The sequence below is a fragment of the Mytilus galloprovincialis genome, chromosome 6 (genome assembly GCF_965363235.1).
Source record: "Mytilus galloprovincialis chromosome 6, xbMytGall1.hap1.1, whole genome shotgun sequence".
Taxonomy (NCBI): domain Eukaryota; kingdom Metazoa; phylum Mollusca; class Bivalvia; order Mytilida; family Mytilidae; genus Mytilus; species Mytilus galloprovincialis.
Genome location: NC_134843.1, coordinates 27,951,711 through 27,975,405, shown reverse-complemented (window position 1 = coordinate 27,975,405; position 23,695 = coordinate 27,951,711). Strand labels below are relative to the sequence as shown.

At 32.9% G+C, this 23,695-nt stretch overlaps 1 protein-coding gene and 1 long non-coding RNA gene across 3 annotated transcripts in view; one reads left to right on the top strand and one right to left on the bottom strand.

Annotated features, from left to right (window-relative positions):
* The window catches only part of LOC143078555 (nephrin-like), a 112,215-nt gene that overhangs the window by 19,540 nt on the left and 68,980 nt on the right, over positions 1 to 23,695 (top strand). The gene's annotated exons all lie outside the window — the stretch shown is intronic.
* On the bottom strand, positions 13,420 to 23,648 carry LOC143079308 (uncharacterized). Of its 2 annotated transcripts, none has more exons than XR_012979374.1 (4): positions 23,511 to 23,648; positions 15,783 to 15,917; positions 14,417 to 14,487; positions 13,420 to 13,560 (listed from the first exon to the last, which is right to left on the bottom strand). It is a non-coding gene; the product is annotated as an uncharacterized LOC143079308 (long non-coding RNA). The 2 variants fall into 2 exon arrangements; XR_012979375.1 differs by having other exon boundaries at positions 14,421 to 14,487.

Below are 23,695 nucleotides of genomic sequence, written 5' to 3'. Positions count from 1 at the left end.
AACAATACAGGCCTATAGTATTTTGAAGCATTTTTGAAGTATTCAATTATAATGAAACGTCTTATACTTTTTACAAATACAAGGAAAAAGCAAGTCTGTCCAAAAATGATTGATATTTCAGAAAAATGTGTAGTGTGTTCATTGTAAACGTAAACCAGAAATCATATAGTTGTCTTTACTTATAACAGTCACAAATCATTTCTAGAAATAAAAATCAGCTATTTACCATTCATGCAATAATATTTTGTCGAAAGCGATCGAGATAACCTTATAATTTTCTTATAACACTTTACATCGTATATCAGGGGCACTGCCGAAAATAATCTTTCAAAAAGCAAATCTAAGTTGTAACCTTTAGAACTTGTATGTCTGATAATGTGCTCACATGACAAGAAATTTTACAATAAACATTGGTCACGCACGATGGATTCTGGAATAACACACGTTACAATAGCCAGTTTACACGCATCAGCGCACACATGTTTGTCAGTTGATTGGAGGAAAGTTACCGAAAACCACGCCTACCTTTAACTAATACCCAATCAAACGCCTTTGACATAAACATAAATAATACATGGTTTTGTTGCGTATTCAATATTTGAAAAAGTTTAGACTCTTAATTCAAACTTAAAATGATAGAATATGCTCGTAATGCATTTTGGCAATTTACAATAAATTTAATTTTATACATAATTTCACCTACCTAGTGAGGAAAAATACAAAGGAGTATGTTCAGTAAGACCCCTTTTTGGCTCCGAAATATAGCAGTTTAACAAAGTTGTGATAATGTAATCGTTAAGCTATTTATTGGAAAGTAGAATGATTCTGCTACATAGATATGGGCTGTTTTTGACAATACAATGCACATATATCGGGTACTATAATCATAAAGTCATGCTAAATTACTGAAATCTTCACAATTTTAGCATTTTAGTTAAATTTTAGATGGTTTCTGTCAAAAATCAGAGTGGCCGCATTCGTGTTCATTCATAATATTGAAACGTAAGTTGTATTTGATGATAATACATAATATATATAAAGGTTGAGGATGAACACGGATGCGGCCACTTTCATTTTTGACAAAAACCATCTGAAAAGTGACGATTTTTGGCAAATTTGATAGATTTTTTATATTCAAGCTTGAATCGGGGCGTTTTTAATGACTAAATCAGTTAAAATCTTTCACAAAAACTAATTGAATCAATTGAAATAGACACTTAAGTGCTTTAAAAGTGTCTAAAATATTTGGTCAGATGAACTTGAAAATTGAGGCCAAAATCGGCCCTTACCGGACCTACTCCTTTAAAAAAAAATTGCAAATTACAACTATTTCGAATTAAATTGTAGTGATAAATGGGTATCAAAATGTTTAAAACAAAAAACCAAAGACCAGTTTCAACAAGAATGCTTTGTTTTAATTGCAGAATCGCATAAAACTTAATGTTGTCGTATTTTCAAAAAGAATTAACAATTTGAAAACTGCTTTTCATTTTTACCTTACTAAATTCATATATTACGCAAATACGCAGATGTGGTAGTCGCCGCTTGCCGCTTTAGTCTAGAAGGTGGTAGGATTTACACAGAGAAGACAGAATATGTCGTCTCTGTGACACAAACAACATTGATGACGAGTACCATTGCATTATGAATTGTAGAACATCTAAACTATAGAAAGAAGGCAATGTTTACGGAACTACTGTTAGTCAAACCCTAATATATATTTAAAGTTGATTAACAATTTAACTCTTCAAATATTGTAATATAAGAAAAACTATGTAAAAGTTATAAATGTGAAAGTCAGCTCTCCATGTTAATTTTATTGAATCGTTAACACATGCATGTAATAATTTTACCTTATAGTTATGTTTATGTATCTTCTTGATAACTAGTAATTGAAGTTTTATGAGAAATAAAGTATTCGTATTCCTTTAAACCACAAATTACAGTACACGAAGACAGCCTAAGGGTAAAGTACAAGTGAATCTATCATAGAGATTATATTTAATCCTCATCCGTACGAGTTCTTGTAAATGCAAAACTCTGGATTTTACTTGGTTCAATGTTCAGTGGTAAGTATTTCATATATATGCGCAGGTCCTGAGACAGAAAATCGAATTATTCATTCACTTATGGTCTTCTAAAATAATGATTGCGGTATGATGGACAGGAAGACTTCAAACGTAAGAGTATGAACTAGCTGTCAGTAACTTAAGTACTCTCAGATCTTTTCTTCCTAGTGTCTTTTTGTTGTTCTGGTAAACAAGTTAATCTTTCACTGTTGAAGACCCTTTAGCGACTATAAAGATGAACAGGAATAAAAACGCTGACAATTGATAATTCGTATTTTTGTTAAGCATTGACTTTGTGTGCGATTACTGAACCCGTGTACGTTTACTCCATATTCCTTTATTTTCTATCAAAGCGTTTGTCTTGACAGTAAGTTGACACAACTTATGACGTTACGCCACGAGTTATCGTTTCTGACGTTATTGAATAACATTCACACATACAAGCCAATGCAGCAGGTTCTGCAATCACAAAGTGATTAGATAATAAAAACAAATATTTTTGGAAACTATTTGACATTTTTATGGTACCTTTTTCGAGATGAAGAGTGTCCAAAGTTTTTATGCAATACGTAACGGTTAACTTTTTGACATAGGTTGCTTTATCGTGTTCCAGCAATTCTTCTGCTCATTTTTAACCTATAAAAATGAACGATTTATCTATATGTTCTTATGCAAAATAGACTGAGTTTTATTACTTTATTTCATTCTTAGTTTATTTTGCAATAAATATTTTTCATGATGCACGCTGTATCCCTATTACATTTTGTTTTGAAAATAGAAATCTTACATGTATCTATAGAAACTTAGGATGATGTGTAAAAAAAAACGGGAATTCGTACAACTATTCGTGTTAAAATGGTCGTCAAAAACACCGCTCGGGCAAAATGGAAAAGGGAAATTTATTTGGATGAGAATACGGATAGAATAAGGCGAAAAAGTACAATACAAGCATACTTTGAAAATAGTTTGTTAGCATGGAAATTCAATGTAAAAAAAGGTGGTTTAACATGGTTATTTTGCCGAATAACATTATATGTGTTCCAAATGTAAACAGTTTCATAAATCCGTTATAGTTTCGGAAACATTTTAAAAATAAAGTGCCAGCTAGACCAAGTTTACACAGGACATACAGTAACATCGGAATCAGGCCTGAGAAGGGTACCGTAGGCTGCAAAATACATAGAAACTTGATTCGAAAAAAACAAAATTAAAAAAATCAGGTCCCGTTTAATAGAGTCTGATTAAAGCCAGTCCCAAGTACCCACTTACGTCTATAAACGCAAGCTAATAGTTGGGACTGGCTTTAGTCACTAAGTAAGACTGGTTCCGTTACAAAAAAATTTCTCGAAATTTACAAGCAAAAGACTGACTAATTTGTATTCAAACAGCAGAAAGAGACTGAAATAGCTAGATCTTAAAATCATTTAGATTTTCAATTCGTGGTAATTTCCGCTTGCATGGGTACTCGCTGGTAGTGTAGTTTTTTTTTGTGTGTGATTTGAGTTGGAAATGATGTACATGTACAAGTTCGGAAACAAAACGACTAAAAGAGAATTAACATAGTTGCCTTGTTAGGCCATGAGGGACATGTTGCTCATAATATACCCTCATTGTCCAGTGTCAGTCCACATTTTTCTCAGACATCTTCCCGGATCGGTTCTATTACAAAACCTACCTAGTATTGTATTCAAGTGTTAAGTTGTTCTCGTCCTGAACATGCATGAAATATTTGCCACTGGACGTTAAGCAACCAACAATCAATCCTACAATTTACACCCGTCACTTGAAACTTTAGTTGTTAAATTTTAAATCATTGCCTCTAATTTTTTCAAAGAAATTGACAAATTTTACGAACATTTAGGCAAAAAGAAATATATACGTTACCGCTTGCTAATTATGGAAGTGGGGTAACATGAGACTTTATTTATAAAAAGTACAAGTACAAACACATGACAAATAGATTTAAAAAATATATATGTAACATGTTATTTGTACACCAGTTTGCTGTTAGAATGGAATATGCAATTTATAAAATAGCTACAGTTAGTCATTTAAATAAATCAAAACCAAATACACCAAGCAAATTGTGACTAATGCTAATTGGACGAGTATCTTTTTATTTCTAATTTGTAGTCAGTTTACTAAACGACGGTTCCCTAAATAGGAAAGTTTTAAAGGAAAGTATAATTATCACAGTAACATTTCAGACAAGTGCATATATTTTTGTTAAATCAATATTTCTGGTATGTTTCAAACTGTCCTTCACTTTTGACAACGAGACGAGTACTTATCCCAAATTTACCCTTGGAAAAAAATGTGTAAACAGATTTTTATTTTATCAAATCTTTTTTTTTTTTTAATTATTTAGATTTTTATAAAAAATATTCTTACGACAGAAATGTTATTTATAAACAAGCGTATGAGTTTTAGTAATATTGACTAGTATATATCACTATCGGACACGCAAGACAGAGATGTATATTATACATTCGACAGGAAATCGCTTGAATACCTGGACGTGTCACCTCACAATACCTTTGGGAGTAATACCTTTAGCCATGCAGGTGATCAAACAAAGGAAGGTCCGAATTTATTAAAATAAGTTTATTACATAAAAGAATTATGAACAAATTAGATTTTCGAAAACAATTTTCACGGAACACTTATTTAAATGATCATTAATGACTTTGAACTATGACTTTTTAACCAATCCCCATATAAACAGTTAAAAACGACATGCAGACTTTGGTTACTTACAAAAAAAAAACATTTTCCGTATCAAATTAGTAAGTCGGATAATACAACCGTACATCCACTCGCAATTACGACTACAATAGGTTACTGTTTCGGTCTTTTGTGGTTCATAAACATATCGTGGCTAAAAACGGAAAAGATGGTCAAATTGGCGGCACGCAGAGTATTGATACTCTTAATTTTAAAATTGATGGTGATCTCTTGTCTAGCAGAATAAAATTTAATATCAATGAATTTGAGCATTTTTATACAGAATGGACATACTATCAATGTTTAATTTTTTTTTGCGGAGTTTCCCTTTAAGCTAATGGTTAAATCTCGAAAAAAATACTTCTTTCCCGATATTTCACAGTTTGACGTCGCGCAAAATAACATTTACGGCAGCAATTTTAAATGTGTCAAAAAGAACGAATTCTTCAATTATCAAGTAAGAAATTTTTTGTCAAAAATCATTATACAGGAAACTTTATTAAGGTCATATACTATGTGATAAGACTGATAATAAAATACTATTTCAATGTCATGCAATAAGGTTTAAATGCAAACAGTTTTAAGAAGAAAGAGTTTAATGTCTGCCTTTTTAGATTAATTCTGCGAATTGCTTTTGTCTGTAAAATCATCAAACAGAGAGATAAAGAAAATAAAAACTAATTGAATAAAATGGAGGATTGAAATGGAGAATTTGTCAAAGAGACAACAATCCGACCAAAGAGCAAAAAATGGTGCGTCTAAACACGACTAAGGACTCCTAAGTGCACTAATGAGTTATAATATAGTACTAAGGACTAAAAGCGGTGCTGTACAATGTTAACACATTTCTTATCTAGATAGATATTGATATTTAATACATATATTCAAATTTAATCAATAAAAGATCACAAATGATGATAGAACAATGCCTGTGCCGGTTTTCGTTAATTTTTCCGAAAATCACTAAACTATTAGACACGTGTCTGATAACTGGTAACTGATAACATTATTACCTTAAAAAAATGAAAAAAATAATTATTTGGATAAGAAAATTAACCTGAAATTTAGATATATTTACCATAAAAATAGGTTTTAAATTTTTTAAATATCATTTAATATATGCATCGGTTTATGATTAAATGAAAAAATATAGGAAGGAAAATAATGTTGCATCGAGAAAAATAGCTTCTCCCCTATAAATGATCATTAATTTACCTAAGTGGGGGCTTAAATTTGGACACCGATCGCGAGGCCTGACTGCCATAAACAACAGATTACGAACAGCAAACAGTGGATACACCAATTGATATGTATGAAAGACAACGACGGACACAAAATGATTGCACTGTAAAATTTCAACTACCATTAAGATCATTTTTTCAAATCTCCTTATCAAATCAGACCTGCATTTTAAAAAAAACCATGGGATATCTATTACCGTTTGGTTTCAAATTGGAGTTAAAGATTGCATTTTCCCAAAGAATTTTAGGTAAAACCCCGAGAATTTCACCCCCTAGAAATTTGAAGTGTCAGGATGTTTCGAAATATGTATGAATTTTCATACGTACTTGAAATTGTATATAAGGAATAAAAACAAATTCAGTATGTTTACTGTACAAACAAACAACAGACACCAATTGTGTCAGTTATATTGTTTAATTCATTTTTACTGAGAGAAAAAAAAATGATTAATTGATTATTCAGTGGTTGTTTAAACGTCCAGTGGCAAAAGTGTCATGCATATTCAGGACGAAAAGTCCTTTCAGAAGTATACAATGAAGTATTTGGTATAACACATGTTTAAATTTTGTAATTATTTGGTAAATGTCATTTTCTTAGCTAGTTCTAATTAATTTGTACGAATCAAATTTTCTGACAAAATAATATCTTTTGCTCTAAATTAACATAATTATACGATTTTGATAACATTGGATAATATAAGGAACAATAATTGTAACTTACATAAAAAAAAATGAGATTATGATTGTTTAATCAGTTGCTTTGTCAGTTCGCTCGTGTCAGTCGGATCACTGATTTTCGGCAATATCAAGGAAAAACCGACACGTTCTAAATAATGTTCAACTACTCATTTATTGGTGAAATTAACCTTTATTTTTTATTATTTAACACAACATTGTTTTTATTACAAGCTATTTCATATATCAATATACAGCTAGGGAATATTTGATGTTGACCGAAAATATAAGATACATCGATTTAAACTATGTGAAAAATAACTATTTTTTGTTACTCTAATTTCCGTGTCTATATTTAATTTACGAGTACACTATAGCAAGACAGAAAAAGAGAAACGGAAAAATACAGGAATACCTAAAGTTTCGTAAGTCATTGCAATGGACCATACATTACTTACATGTCACAAGTTTTCATAGCACTCAGCAAGTTTTGAAACGAATATGTGAGATATAGATCTACTGCATTTGGGCAAATTAAAAATATGTTAAACATCTAACTATTTTATTTTTAACAGATTCACAAGTTTTGAATTTTTTAAACCGTGCATCAATATTTTATTGTTTTATTTAAATTCCTCATATGTTACGTGTATTGATCATTCATTTGTTTAAATTGTGAAGTATATGACTTTCATGATCTTTAATAATATTACACGCATTTATATATATATAAGTCGATTACGTTTGAAATAAATAAACGAAAGATACATCGATGTTGTTTTGCTTGAGTGATTCACCTGTTAAAAGCTCGGGTCTCAACACGGTTTAAAACGAATTAATACCAGTTTGAAATAGTTTAACGGGGGCGTGGCCTATTTGTTTGACGTAACTTACCGCCAACTTGAATTAAATTGAACGACTGCAAGCGAATCTATTTGACTGGCATTAAAATGGTTTGATATGCATTGAAATAAATTAAAAATGATTTTTAATTTTTGTCTATCTTTATCAAATGACGATTAATCTCATTTAAACAGCGTTAATGCATTTTTGTCCGATCAAAGTTAAATTCGGGTTACTAGTGTTTAGTTCTAGTTGCTCCGCTAGACTTTCTGTAATAACCGAGCGCTGAGCCCCTTCGTCGAATAGTATGTTTGCGTCCATACTGACTTGTGCGTTTGAGTGCACCGTAGCTTTCGCGGTCTTGAGAAGTACTTGTGAATATGTAGTACAGTGCATTGCTGATGCGGTTTCGGCTATTTCTTGCTTATCTGATGAAGCGGGTTTATTATCTTTATTGTTATGATTCGAAATACTGTTGCTAGAAAACGAAGACTGACTCTTATTTAAACAAATACTGGTATGATGTTTTCGTCCACATTGTTTACAAGTTCCTTTAGACTTACAATCTGTAACTCGGTGGTTGCCAAGACAATTAAAACAAGCTTTCGTTTGTTTAAGGATTTCTAGACGGGCTTTTTGGTCAACAATTTTCATACATGTATTAGGGCTATGAGACTCACCGCAATAAATACATGGTTTCCGCGTGTGAACGGCTACCTCACTTCTCTGTGGCTTTCTGTTATTGTTATTGTAGTTATTTTTTGTGTCAGTTTTTGCAAGGTATACTGTGCTATGCAATGTTTCATCTGATTCTAAATTAACTCTTTGTCCGGCTTCTAATATACTTATCTCATTAAATAAGTGTTGTCTGAGTTCATCAAGCGACCACTGTTTTAAACCATGTTCACGGGTGTAATATTCTCCTTAATTCTACTTGGTAATTTGTTGAGCATAATAGGTATAAGTAATGCACCATATGATTCCTGACTTTGACCTAGTGATTCTAGTCCTCTTATGAGCGTTTCTGATTTGTCATAAAATCTGCGGCATGATTGTACTGTACTTTCGGGTGCGGGTAGAGCTAACAAAGTCTGCATGTACGTGTGCGTGATTTTTTTAGTCTGTCCAAATCGCTGGTGTAATAAATCTATTGCTTTACTGTAGTTTAAATTTGTAAGCGTAAAACCCGAAACTGTAGTCAAAGCCTCGTTTTGAAGTAGTGTTTTCAAATAGTTGAATTTCTGGGCGTCTGTTAATGAGGGATTACTATGAATTGCTGTGTCGTAAGATTCCCAGAATGCTTGCCAATTAAGAATGTTGCCGTCGAATTTAGAAAGTTCTAACTTTGGTAATTTGTGAAATTGGTTGTTGCTGTTTGACATATGAGGAGCATACATGAGTTGCGAATAGAACGATGATGTTTGGTTTCTATTGACATCAAAACTCTGAGCTCAGGGATTAAGTGAACTATCTGTTACTGGGAGTGAATAGCTACGGGCGGTTGGTTCTAAACATTTACGCATTTTGCGTATTTTTGTCTCTAAAGTTATAGAATATTCATCTGAATCAGAAATTTCCGCTTCAAGTTCCTCTTCCGATAATTCACTAATAATTTGATTGTTTAAGTCTGACAAAAATCTTTGCTCATCAATGATCAAATCCAAAATGGTTGAAACTTCATCTCTGTCAAATTCTTCTTTAGATGTCACATCGTCAAATCTCCGCAAAAGCCTTGTTAGAGCGCTCCTGTGTCCCGAACGTGTTCCTTTTAACTTTGTTGACATTTTCCAGCAGTCACGGCACCATAATATCGTGAAGGAAACAAAAGTTCTAAGGTGTATATTTGTATTGCATAAGCCACATTCATGTATAAAGTAACAACAACAAAAGCATGACGTTACAAATGAAAGTTCCTTACCGACGTCCGCAGGACGTCACGCTAAAGTTCGTGGGTTTCTCAACAATACCAGAGGAAGAGGTACTTATTGCCTTTAAAATGGTCCATAGCACTTATGCCCTAGACCCGTACGAGTTAGTCTGGAAAGGATAAGGGGGGTACCCTGGTATATCACAAATTCTAAAATGAACTTTTGCCGGCTGGCCAAACGAAGAGATTCTTCACGTGGGCAATGATACCAGAGGAAGAGGTACTTATTGCCTTTAAAATGGCACATAGCACTTGTACCCTAGACCCGTACGAGTTTGTCAGTAGAGGGTTAAAAGGGGGGGATATGGTATTCCGGTTTACAACGAATTCGAACTGAACTATTGCCGGCTGGCCAAACTAAGAGATTCTCCAAATCGACCATCATACCAGAGGTAGAGGTTGGTATTACCTATAAAATGGCCCATAGCACTTATGCCCTAGACCCGTACGAGTTAGTCCGGAAAGGATAAGGGGGGTACCCTGGTATATCACAAATTCGAAAATGAACTATTGCCGGCTGGCCAAACGAAGAGATTCTCCACGTGGGCAATAATACCAGAGGAAAAGGTACTTATTGCCTTTAAAATGGCCCATAGCACTTGTACCTTAGACCCGTACGAGTTTGTCAGTAGAAGGTTAAAAGGGGGGGTATGGTATTCCGGTTAACAACGAATTCGAACTGAACTATTTCCGGCTGGCCAAACTAAAAGATTCTCCACATCGACCATTATACCAGAGGTAGAGGTTGGTACTGCCTCTAAAATGGCCGATAGCACTTATGCCCTAGACCCGTATGAGTTATTCAGGAAAGGATAAGGAGGGGGTACCCAAGTATATCACAAATTCGAAATGAATTATACCGGCTGGCCAAACGAAGAGATTGTCCCCGTAGGCAATGATACCAGAGGAAGAGGTACTTATTGACTTTAAAATGACCCATAGCACTTGAACCCTAGACCCGTACGAGTAAGTAAGTAGAGGGTTAAAAGTGGGGTTATGGGATACCGGTTTACAACAAATTCGAACTGAACTATTGCCGGCTGGCCAAATGAAGAGATTCTCCACGAGGGCAATGATACCAGGGGAAGAGGTACTTATTGCCTTTAAAATGGCCCATAGCACTTGTACCCTAGACCCGTACGTGTTTGTCAGTAGAGGGTTAAAAGGGGGATATGGTATTCCGGTTTACAACGAATTCGAACTGAACTATTGCCGGCTGGCCAAACTAAGAGATTCTCCACATCGACCATCATACCAGAGGTAGAGGTTGGTATTGCTTATAAAATGGCTCATAGCACTTATGCCCTAGACCCGTACGAGTTAGTCAGGAAAGGATAAGGGGGGTACCCTGGTATATCACAAATTCGAAAATGAACTATTTCCGGCTGGCCAAACGAAGAGATTCTCCACGTGGGCAATGCTACTAGAGGAAGAGGTACTTATTGCCTTTAAAATGGCCCATAGCACTTGTACCTTAGACCCGTACGAGTTTGTTAGTAGAAGGTTAAAAGGGGGGATATGGTATTCCGGTTAACAACGAATTCGAACTGAACTATTGCCGGCTGGCCAAACTGAAAGATTCTCCACATCGACCATTATACCAGAGGTAGAGGTTGGTACTGCCTCTAAAATGACCCATAACACTTATGCCCTAGACCCGTACGAGTTAGTCAGGAAAGGATAAGGAGGGGGTACCCAAGTATATCACAAATTCGAAATGAATTATTGCCGGCTGGCCAAACGAAGACATTGTCCCCGTAGGCAATGATACCAGAGGAATGGGCGTCAAGTTGGTTACCTATTCCCTATTCCCTATTCGTTACCTATTCCCTATTCCCTATTCGTTGCCTATTCGTTACCTATTCGTTACCTATTCCCTATTCCCTATTCGTTACCTATTCCCTATTCCCTATTCGTTGCCTATTCGTTACCTATTCCCTATTCCCTATTCGTTACCTATTCGTTACCTATTCGTTACCTATTCCCTATTCCCTATTCGTTACCTATTCGTTACTTATTTGATTTTTAATATCCTTCCCCCTTTTTAATTATGGCATGGAATAGTTTAATATGGCTGCCGTTACCATGGAAACGGCACAATTGTGAAAAAAATGAGCTTTTGGTTTTTGGTGAACTGTTTGGATATGCTTCAACTCAGAATCATCATATTTTAAAACAATGTAGGTGCCCACTATATACAGGTGTTGGATGATTTTGGCGATCATTGGAACTACTATGTTGCCATGGAAACTACACCAAAATTTTCAAAATTCTCAAAATGCTCAAAACTTCATGAAACTTCACAGTAATGATGAGCAACATTGGAGTTGGAATTTCCAAAATAGGTCTTGTTACCATGGAAACAATGCAAAAAGGTCAAATATTTCAAAAATAAGAATTTTCCGCAAACTGGATGAAACTTTACAGGAATGGTAACTGGCATAGGCAGAGTTGGATTTTGAAGTTAGAATTTTCAAAATGGCCGCCGTAACCATGGAAACAGCAAAAATATCAAAAATTCAAAATGTTCAAACTTAATGAAACTTTGCAAAAATGTTACTAGACATCTGTAGATGCTCTCTTTGACTTTGGAATTGTCAAAATGGCTGTCGCTCACCTGGTAATAGGGGGAAGGGGTGCCTTCCGTTATTGCTAGCAATTACAAACCTAGTTGTTAATAGTCTTACATATGGAAAAGTGCCACGCATGTTTTACACATGTTTTACATATGTAAAACATATGTTTGGTAACGCATGGGAAACGTCTTTTTCCTACCACGCATGTAAAACGCATGTTTTAAACATCCGTTATTCATGCGTTTTACGCATGAAAAATACATGTTATGTAAAACGCATGTTTAAAACATGCGTTATTTATGCGTTTTACGCATGAAGAATACATGTTATGTAAAACGCATGTTTAAAACATGCGTTATTCGTGCGTTTTACACATGAAAAATATATGTGATGTAAAACGCATGTTTCAAAATCATGCGTTAAACATGTGTTGTAAGAAACATGTGTATAATATGCGTTTTAAATGATGCGTATAGCATGTGTGTAACAAACATGCGTATAATGCATATTTCAAACAAATTATAAGATATTATTCCAAATCATCCATAAAACCTTTGTCAAGTTTACTAGTTCACATTCCATATGTTTCACACAACCAAGACTACTTATGTTTACTTTTGAAGGCTGTTCCCTGGATTGCTTTAATCAGTTTAATTTGGACTCTGTTGGATAGTTGTCCAATTGGCAATCATACAACATCTCTTCATGTTATTTTGACCACAAATCTCCTTTTGATATGTTTAACAAGCAACATCAGAATCATATATTGCAGACCAGACTTCACTTTTCATCAGTCTTTAAAATTTTCCTGTTTGAATACACCAATAAACAAAAGAAATATCTGTAACATGATTTTCATGTTTCTAAAACCTTGATCAGGTACATTTGACACTAAGATGATTGAAAAGACCATGATATGAAATATTTCATGGAATATAAACCGACAATCTTTTGTCTCTGTAGTTTCATTGGCAGTAATACCACAACTCTTTTAAAAAGAGGTCAAAATTGTCTTAAATGGATTTTGTGGAATGTTGTACATGTATTTGACAATTTTTGTTAAAATGTTACTTATGGTTAAACTTTGACAAACACATTTGTTGACTTATGCATGTAATATGAAAAGGAAAACCCCAAAAGTGTATAAGATGTTTCCTCCAGCATCAATTTAAATACAATTTTGAAGTTGTGTCCCTTGCCGGTTTGATAATAACCAATGTCTTGAGAAATCTGAGATTGTATTATTTTTTTAAACATGTGAAATGAAAAATTCAATAAATCCACTTTAAAGAATTTCATGCATATTTTTTTTCTCTGTTGTCTAGTTGTTGCAGAATATAAATTTTTCAAAAAACTTCCAAAAATTTGATTTCACTCTATTTTTATTTTATACAGCAATCTCAAAACGTTACACAACTTTTTATGTTTTTTTGTTGTTGTCATAATAACAATATCAATAGAATGTTCTATCTTCTAAATGTCACTCTTCTTGAAGTTGTCTTCATCTGAAAAAAATAAATTACATTCATACATTTAAAAACTTAATTTGATTTATTCCCATATACTGTAAGTTGTTAGTTTTAAAAATAATGACATATCCTCAGTGACTTTTAAACATGCTTTTTTGTCTCATTTTGGTCTCTTGTGGAGAGTTGTCTTATTGGCAATAATACTACATCTACTTTTTTATATTTGTCTCGTTTTGATATAACAACATATTTGAATAAAACTGGAAAGTATTTTATAAATATAAATATTGATTTTGCTATCAGTAAATAAAAACCAAATTAAACATTATTGTTATACACATATGTATGTTGACCAGTTTTACAAACTGTTGATACCTATATTTTGGCATTGTACAAGATCATGTCCTTATCCTATGATTAATGGCAGTCTATTCTCTAGTTCTAAATCAATTAGATGTTTACTGATTGATATTTAAGTCTTAGACACATGATTTTTAATTTTACATTTGGCATGAGTTTTGCTAATTTTTAAATTCTTCTTCAATGGTCTCTGGTGGAGAGTAATGACTCATTGGCAATCATACCACATCTTCTTATTTTTATATTAAACTTTAATATATGTAGCTAAAAATTGGAAGCAATTAATATTTGTAATAAAAACAATCTTGCAATACAAAATGTAACCACAACTGATCTTTTTACTTACAAAATCGAGCAGTTTTTAAAGTGTTATAACCATAAGAATGAAGTTGAAACTTTTCATTCATTCATTTATAGGTAACCCATGAAACTTTAACAACTGCAATGTGTTTGGAAGAGCAAGGATTAAAACATTTTTTTTTTAAATCTCGTTCCAAATATTACATAAATATAAATATATTTATACACATACCTACTTGTTTTGCCTACAGAAGTCCTTTCTATGAAAATATCCTTTGGTTTTGCTTGGCTTTCCAGAAACTCCTGTTTTAAATGAATTAAAATTAAGTTTTGAATTAATTCTTTATTAGATGTCATTTTGTACTAATTATGAACATGGTAAAGGTACACATAGTTTCAATTCACTCTCAATGACAGTGTTTTTCCATACAGGGTTACAGCTAATTTCCTAATGCATGTAGAGCAAAACTTTGGTTAGCTTGCTTGCTTTGTTTGTATATTGTACAATCATATTAGGATAACACCCAATTGAATTCAAATATAATATATACAGGTTTAACTATGCCTATTATATATATATATTGTTTAAAGATGTCAATCTTATTCACAAAGCTTGTATAAACAATTATACAAACAAAGCAAGCAAGCCAACCAAAGTTTTACTTTGCAAGCATAAGGAAATCAGCTGTAATACATGCTGGATCATGATGTTCCATCCTTTTAGACATCTCTAAATAAAACACTAGATTTACTATAAATATTTGGTTTATCAAAATGTCAGATTTGTCCATTTTCATAATTTTTTTTTTTTTTATCTCCATGGGACACAGATGATGCCCCCTCTTGCATAGGTATAATGTTATAATAAGGGAAATAACTCCAGAACAGTAAAAGTGACCTACCCAAATTTGTACTTGATCTGCATTTAGTTGATATTATCAGGGTGTGTAAGTTTCATAATATTTGGTTAAACAATTTTACCGCATGTCAGATTTGCTCTAAATGCTTTATTTTCAGATATATACATTTTTTGTAAGCCAAAATCTTTATTTTACCCCAATGTTCAATTTTCCATACAAGGGGGTTAAATTGCCATAGCTGTATTTTGACCTGATGGTCAATTTTCCATGAGGGGCCATCTTGCAATTGTATGTGTTTCTTTTTTTTTTCGCTGTGTATTTACTAATGTTGATTCATTGATATATACCATGTATAGTATACCCCTTATAAGTTATCAGTTGTTTCTCTATTGCATTATATCTTTTTTAATAAATTCTCCTTACTATTTGTAACAGCAGTGAATCCCAAACTCTGTCTTACCAACAAGTCTCAGACAGAAAGAACTTTCAAGATGTTTTAGTTGAATGTATAGTAGAAAAGTTCAAATTTTAGTTTGGCAAAGACTGTAACAGCAAAGTTACCTTAATATATAGTAATAAAGTTTCAGCATAAATAATGTATTGAATGCAAGTTGTCTTACAAAGTACATATATATATTCAATAAAGTAAGTCTGACAAAGAGCAAAAAAACAACGGAAGGCCACAAATTGTTTTCAACACAGCAAAAAAATCTTGCACCATACAAAAAATATACTTACCATTGCTGAATTGTACTTGAAACGTTTACTAGGTGTCTTCCCTTGCCATTTTCTTCACCATTTGTGGAATTTTTTAAACATCCATGTACATGTACCTTCCTGACATACTAGGGGAGGTCAAATTTGATAACTAGCCTATAGGATAAAAAGAAATCCATTTCATAAAAATTTTACAGAAACTATTTTCATATTACTTTACAATTACAGACACATGTGTTCATGTGAAAGCCAAAATGAAGATGATAGATATGAGAAGATGTGGTATGAGTGCCAATGAGACAACTCTTCATCCAAGTCACAATTTATAAAACATGTAAAAGTAAAACCATTAAAGGTCAAAGTACAGTCTTCAACATAGAGCTTTGGCTCACAATGCACAGCAAGCTATAAAGGGCCCAAAAAATTACTACTAGAGTAAAACCATCCAATGAGAATTGCTGCAAGCATTTTTGAGTTATTGTCCAAAACTGGAAAATCCCCTTTATTTAATGAATAAAACCCCATGCCATAACTCTGAAATGTAAAATCTAAAATTTTATAATTCTAAAAGGAGCTTCCATCAAAGCTATAAAAAATTCACAAAATTTCACGAGAACAGCTGCTGAAAGTATTTTTGAGTTATTGTCCGAAAACTGGAAAAATTCCCCATCTTTTTATGAATAAAATCTGGTAACTCAAAAACCCAATATCTAAAATTATAAAAATTGTAAGGGATCTCATGTCAACAGAGATAAACAATTCACCAAAATTTCTTGCAAGTAGGAGAAAACATTCTTGAGTTATTGACTAAAAACTGGAAAATCACCTTTTTTTTATGAACAACCCTGTTACTCAGAAACTTAAAATCTAAACCTTATAAAAAATGAAAGGCAGCTCATGTCAATAGATATAAACAATTCACCGAAGTTTTATGCAAAATGGTTAAAGCATTTATGAGTTAATGTCCAACATGTTGACCATGGACAGACAGACAACTGTATACCATAATACATATGTACTCACATTAATGGGCGTATAAAAAGAAGAAACGAGAAAAACTTATGAACTTAGTTACTACATCAACAAACGAAAACTACTAAACATCAGATTCCTGACTAAGGACAGGTGACACACAATTGCAGGGGGTTTAAACTTTTAAATGGTACCAAACCTTCACCCTTATCTGAAACAATAGTGTAACATCACAACATAGAAAGACACACTATAAAATATTAATTGAAACGGCTGATTCGTGTTCATCCTCAACCTTTATATATGTTATGTGTTATCATCAAAAACAACTTACTTTTCAATATTTTTAAGAATGGACACCAATGCGGCCACTTTCATTCAAGACAAAAAAACGTCCAAAATTTAACTAAAATTCTAAAATTGTGAAGATTTCAGTAATTTAGCATGACTTAATGATGCTAGTACCCGATATATGTGCGTTGTATTGTTGAAAACAGCCCACATTAATGTAGCAGTAGCATTCTACTTTCCGATGAATAACTAGAAGTTTACATCTAAACAATTTTGTAAAACTGCTATATTATGGGGCCAAAAAGGGGTCTTACTGGACCTAATCCTTTGCATGAGGCAATTGCAAACTAAAGTTAACACAAGGAAACAAAAAATGAATCATCATCCAATGTAATACTGAAAGATGGACCAACAGTCCCTTAAATTTTTAATGCCTACATAAGGCAGTCTGCATAATGTCTCAATGGCAAATATTTCAGATATCAGTATAAACAATTCATGTCAATCAAATAATAAAACTAAGAAGTGTATATTATACTGAACTCACTATATTGGTTGAGGGAATATCATGCTATATATTTTGAACAGTTGTATTAATATTTTATATACATTTTTGTATTAAAACAAACCATAGTATAATGATAACCAGAGGCTCTGCAGGGCGCAGCTTTATAAGACCGCAGAAGTTGAACCCTGAACGGTTTGGGCAAGTATGGACACAACATTCAAGCTGGATTCAGCTCTAAATTTGGATTGTGATTAAATAGTTGACACAGCATAGGTTTCTGACACAGAATGAATGTGGTCTAATGAACTTAAAATTTTTGTTTTGCCTTTGAGCAATTCACTATGCTGTTGAATATCAATCCTCTCAAAAAAATGTTTGAAGAACTTTTCTTTTTATTTATGAAATATGAAATGAGAAAAATTGACCCCCCCTTTTTTTTACATCCCCCTTTCCCTTATTCCAAAACTGATCTCAATTCAAATTTCTAATGGAGTTTGCAACAATAACTACTCATTTAAATACATCATAAAATATTAAAATGTAAAAAAAGTGCTTGTTATCACTGAATGGTAAAGATTGTTTTAATTTATCAGTTGGTAGTAAAAGTGAATATATATTGTATATTGTATAAAACAATGATTTAAGTTGATTCAACTACTATTCTGGACAAAGAAAGATAACTCCAATTGAAAATTTCTTGCTATTGCGCAATATTGTGCAATTAGATATTTCTTGCTATTGCGCAATACTGTGCAATTGAAAATACTTGCTATTGCACAATACTGTGCAATTGAAGATTTCTTGCTATTGCACAATCAGTGTTTTCCCTAGGCTATTCATGCATGGCGGTACCGCTACGCATAAAATTTCGGCCGCCATGCATTTATCATACCCGCTATGCATCCCGCTATGTGTGAAATATTTATTATCTTATAATATGAAGTGACAATTGACAAAACTCTACAGGTGTTTCAAACTCACTGGACTGATAATTGATCATAATTAGATGCAATGCTCTGATTTTACAACCACGTTGATTAGATAGAACAACATTCAAGACTTCGATTGCATAATAGAAATCGGGAGTTCAAATTGTTTTAATGATAAATATTATAGCCTGATATACAGCTTCCAAATATCCTTCCGTGAAAAAATAAAAAGTAAACCTTTTGCAGTATAAATTTTACGTTTTGAAATCATAAGTCTGACATCGAAATATTTATATCAAACGCAGTTGATTAGTTGTAACAGAGAATACACATCATTAGGTTGAAACATGATGTAACTTTGATCTCCGTAGCAGAGTTCAAAAAATTTATGGGTCACTGAATATTCACAATTCAGATCGTTTTTGTTTTGATGTTTTTATTTTTGAAACTGATCTTTCTAACTAATTTTAATCCAGAAGAAAGTAAAAACATTGCTTGACTGTACCTTAAGTTGAATATCTTTATCCAAATTAGACTAATTAAAACTGTAATCCATGATCACAAATTGAATGCTTTGTTTACAATTGTTGAAAGCCATGTGCTTTTTGGCGGGAAAATTCGGGAAACCCCTTATTAACAGGAAACAGTTACATTTCATTGTTATTTATAGACCGTAGGAATTTCATTTTGGAAATCATTTTGATTAACTGCTAAGATGAAAAATTAATAATTTCTTGGGGTGAAACTGATAGTACTTTTTTTTATTAAAATAATTTACATCTAGGGGTATGGAAAGGGGGGCTGTTTTTTTTTTTTTTTTTTTTCAATAATATTACAAATATATATAAAGTTCACCAGTCTGAAAATACATGGTTAAATGGATTTTAATTCTGAAAAACTCATGTTTATTTAATTCCTTTGTTATTTCCATCATAATCAGAAACAAGCTACATGTATAAGGTATTTCAAACATATATTTTTGTCTTTTATACATGTATAAGAACATTCAAAACTATTAATATGTATGTGCCTGTAGTAAAAAAAAACCTGGTAGAGCCTAAAAAAATTCTACAGGGCCCTTGAAAAAACTTTTGGATCCAGGCTGGCCTTGAGAGAAAATGTTAAGAATTGTTCCTGACTGTATTGCAGATTTATGTGAAGTTTTTAAACTGACATGCACAATTCATTTCACAAGTGTAATAAAAATAATTCTACAAAACGTCGCGCATCGCGTTGCAAATTCATCTTAGACCCACCATGCATCAAGAATTTTCTAGGGAAGACACTGCACAATACTGTGCAATTGAAAATTTCTTGCTATTGCACAATAATGTGCATTTGAAGATTTCTTGCTATTGCTGAATACTGTGCAATTGAAAATTTCTTGCTATTGCACAATACTTAATATAATAATTTTGGATCCTGATTTGGACCAACTTGAAAACTGGGCCCATAGTCAAAAATCTAAGTACATGTTTAGAATCAGCATATCAAAGAAGCCAAAGAAATTAATTTTTGTTAAAATCAAACTTAGTTTAATTTTGGACCCTTTGGACTTTAATGTACAGACCAATTTGAAAACAGGACCAAAAATTAAGAATCTACATACACAGTTAGATTTGGCATATCAAAGAACCCCATTTATTCAATTTTTGATGAAATCAAACAAAGTTTAATTTTGGACCCTTTGGACCTTAATGTAGACCAATTTGAAAACGGGACCAAAAATTAAGAATCTACATACACAGTTAGATTCGGCATATCAAAGAACCCCAGTTATTCAATTTTTGATGAAATAAACAAAGTTTAATTTTGGACCCTTTGGCCCCTTATTCCTAAACTGTTGGGGCAAAACTCCCAAAATCAATCCCAACCTTCCTTTTATGGTTATAAACCTTGTGTTTAAATTTCATAGATTTCTATTTACTTACATGTATACTAAACATGCTAAAGTTATGGTGCAAAAACCAAGAAAAATGCTTATTTGGGCCCCTTTTTGGCCCCTAATTCCTAAACTGCTGGGATCTCAACTCCCAAAATCAATCTCAACCTTCTTGTTGTGTTTATAAACCTTGTGTTTAAATTTCATTGATTTCTATTTACTTATACTAAAGTTATTGTGCGAAAACCAAGAATAATGCTTATTTGGGCCCTTTTTTGGCCCCTAATTCCTAAACTGTTAGAACCAAAACTCCCAAAATCAATCCCAACCTTCTCTTTGTGGTCATAAACCTTGTGTCAAAATTTCATAGATTTCTATTTACTTAAACCTAAGTTATAGTGCGAAAACCAAGAAAATGCTTATTTGGGCCCTTTTTGGCCCCTAATTCCTAAAATGTTGGGACCAAAGATCCCAAAATCAATCCCAACCTTCCTTTTGTGGTCATAAACCTTGTGTTAAAATTTCATAGATTTCCATTCACTTAAAATTACTAAAGTTAGAGTGCGAAAACTAAAAGTATTCGGATGACAACGACGCCAACGTGATACCAGTATACAACCAAAAATTTTTTAATTTTTGCGGTCGTTTAAAAAGTGATTGTACCAAGTGCTACAATATTATATATTATTGCAGTGAGGTTAAAATCCCTGTCATTTATTCATCATCCACACAGTTACTAATCAGAGAAAAAAAAATTTCTATCATACCGGTATACATGTACATGTTATGATATTTTTCTAAGACCATCCACCAGAACTTGCAGTCGTCCTCTAAAAATAGGAGATGTGATATGATTGCCAATGACACAGAAATTAACAACCATAGTCACCATACAGCGTTCAACAATGAGCATTGTCCACTCTGGACCAACTATATTTCTTATACATGTTATAGTTTATATAAACTATTCTTATCTATTATTGAGTATTTTTAAAAAGAGTTTTCCTACACAACTTCCTATCGTGATGCTTCTTAAAATTTGATGGGTAATCTTTAGATCCGATTTTATGTAATGGGACAATAAATCCTTTAGCCCATATTTCAGGAAATTTTCCTGTTGTTAATACATTCATTAATATTGACATTGTTAAACATGTTAAACATGTTAAATATCTTTACAAAACATTTAAGCAGATATGATTGGCTGCGCTTGAGCATCTCATTTATTATGGAGTCAAAGCTGCTTAATTTATTGTTTTTTAGTGGTTCACAGGGGCTTGTTTAGTAGGCCAGACAAGCTTTTACTACCAATAGCGATTTAATAAAAAAAATGACAAAATGTCATTAAATTTCTTGAATTCCAAATTTTTAAAAAGTTTAAAGAAGAAATTTTTAACTGCACAATATTGCGCAATAGATTTGTAAGATCTTGACATTTGCTTAGTGTCAGAAACTCATATTACATGTATGTCAAAAATTTGATCAGAATCCAAATTCAGACCTGTATCAAGCTTGAATGTTGTGTCAATACTCATGATATACTAGCCCCAACTATTCATGGTTCACCCTCAGCGGGTCTTAGAAAGCTGCTCCCTGCAGAGCACCTGGTTCTGTAATTTTATAATCCAATTCTCTGAAAATTTTAATTTGATATGACATTCTTAAATAAGATTCCTTAAAGCCCATGATTTATGAATGTGTTCTTACCAGTCACCCCAGATTGAGAAACCAGACCAGGATATTCATTTTCTGCCAGATCACTTGTTTTCACAATCCTCTAGTCTGTTGTTATGTACATGTATTGTTAGCATACCTGCCAACTGTCACTATTTGTGGGGGATTTCCCCCATGAAGGCTCCAAAAAATAATTTTGAAAGATCAATTTTGTCCATAATTTTTAACAAAACAATTAATTTTAAAATCAAAATGGCCATAGGCTTGTTAAAGTAAGGAGAAGCCAAAAAACAACTTTAAAATGTATTTGAAGGCCCCATTGAAGGTTTTGTAGGACTACATTGTTTTACACTATAGCCATCTTGCACGTAAAACCCCCATGGGCATTTTGAAAAGTTGGCAGGTATGTCTTAAGTACAAATGTATAACTTATACAGTTATAGTTTCGTAACTCTTTCTCCCAAGACCGCCACCTGCCATGTTATTAGTCTTGTCAGGACTTTGATCTTGCCAGACTTCCAAACCCTATTGGACTCTTTGTCCCTAGCTAGGAACTATAAGTATGATGTCACTCATTGGGTTCAGGAGAGTTTACTAAAAGGATTTGAATTGAGAGGACGCTCATCCTATGGCTCCCACTTTAGGGACTGTTACAATAACATTAACAAGTAGACTAGCGGCAGCCCCACTGTATATTTATGGTATTGTATATAACTTATATTCAACCATTTATATATATGTCTTTTAAATAAACATCTTATTGTTTACGTGCTTTGATAGTTTATCTCAGAACTTGGGAAGACAACAGGAATATTATGAAGCCAGTGTTAACCTCACTCCGGTTTCACTCGCTACCAAAAAATGTAGTTATCAAAGAGACATATACATTTCAATGGTTATAAACAGATAAAAGAGGGACGAAAGATACAAGAGGGACAGTCAAACTCATAAATCGAAAATAAACTGACGACGCCATGGCTAAAAATGAAAAGGACAAACAATAGTTCCCACGACACAACATAGGAAACTAAAGAATAAACAACACGAACCACACCAAAAACAAGGGGTGATCGCGGGTGCTCCGGAAGTGTTAGTCCAAATAATTATGACGTCTTGAAAGGCTGTTATATTTTTTTTCTTTGACGCCTTACTTCGTCAAAGAAAAAAATTATAATAGCCTTTCAAGATGTCATAATTATTTGGACTACGGAAGTGTAAGCATAAGTGTAAGCATAAATGGTCATCTGGTTCTACTTTACGGTCTTAACTTAAGTTCGTGCATGTCTTTATAATTTACTAAAACTGGATAAATCACAGAAGATTGATTCGAGTGAAGCTCTACTGTGATATTCAAGTTTGGTGTATGTTTACCCCGTTATTGATAGGATTTCAAACTCCTGAGTCCTGTGGATAAATAAATCAGTTTTGGAAATGGCATTTTAAAATCCTTCGTGAAATGTTAATCGAATAAAATATTAAAGTTGAATTCTTACCCATCTTGTCTTTAGTGTCCTAGATTGAAGATATCCTACATTGTCCAAGCTGCATCTCATATCTTCCATAAAATTTGCGTTTTGCTTCAAGAATCATGATGTCAATATCAGTGTCGTCTGTCTGAACGCTCGTTTCCGGGTGAACCGTACGGGCTAATATTAAACCAAAGGCGAAGCATTAAAAA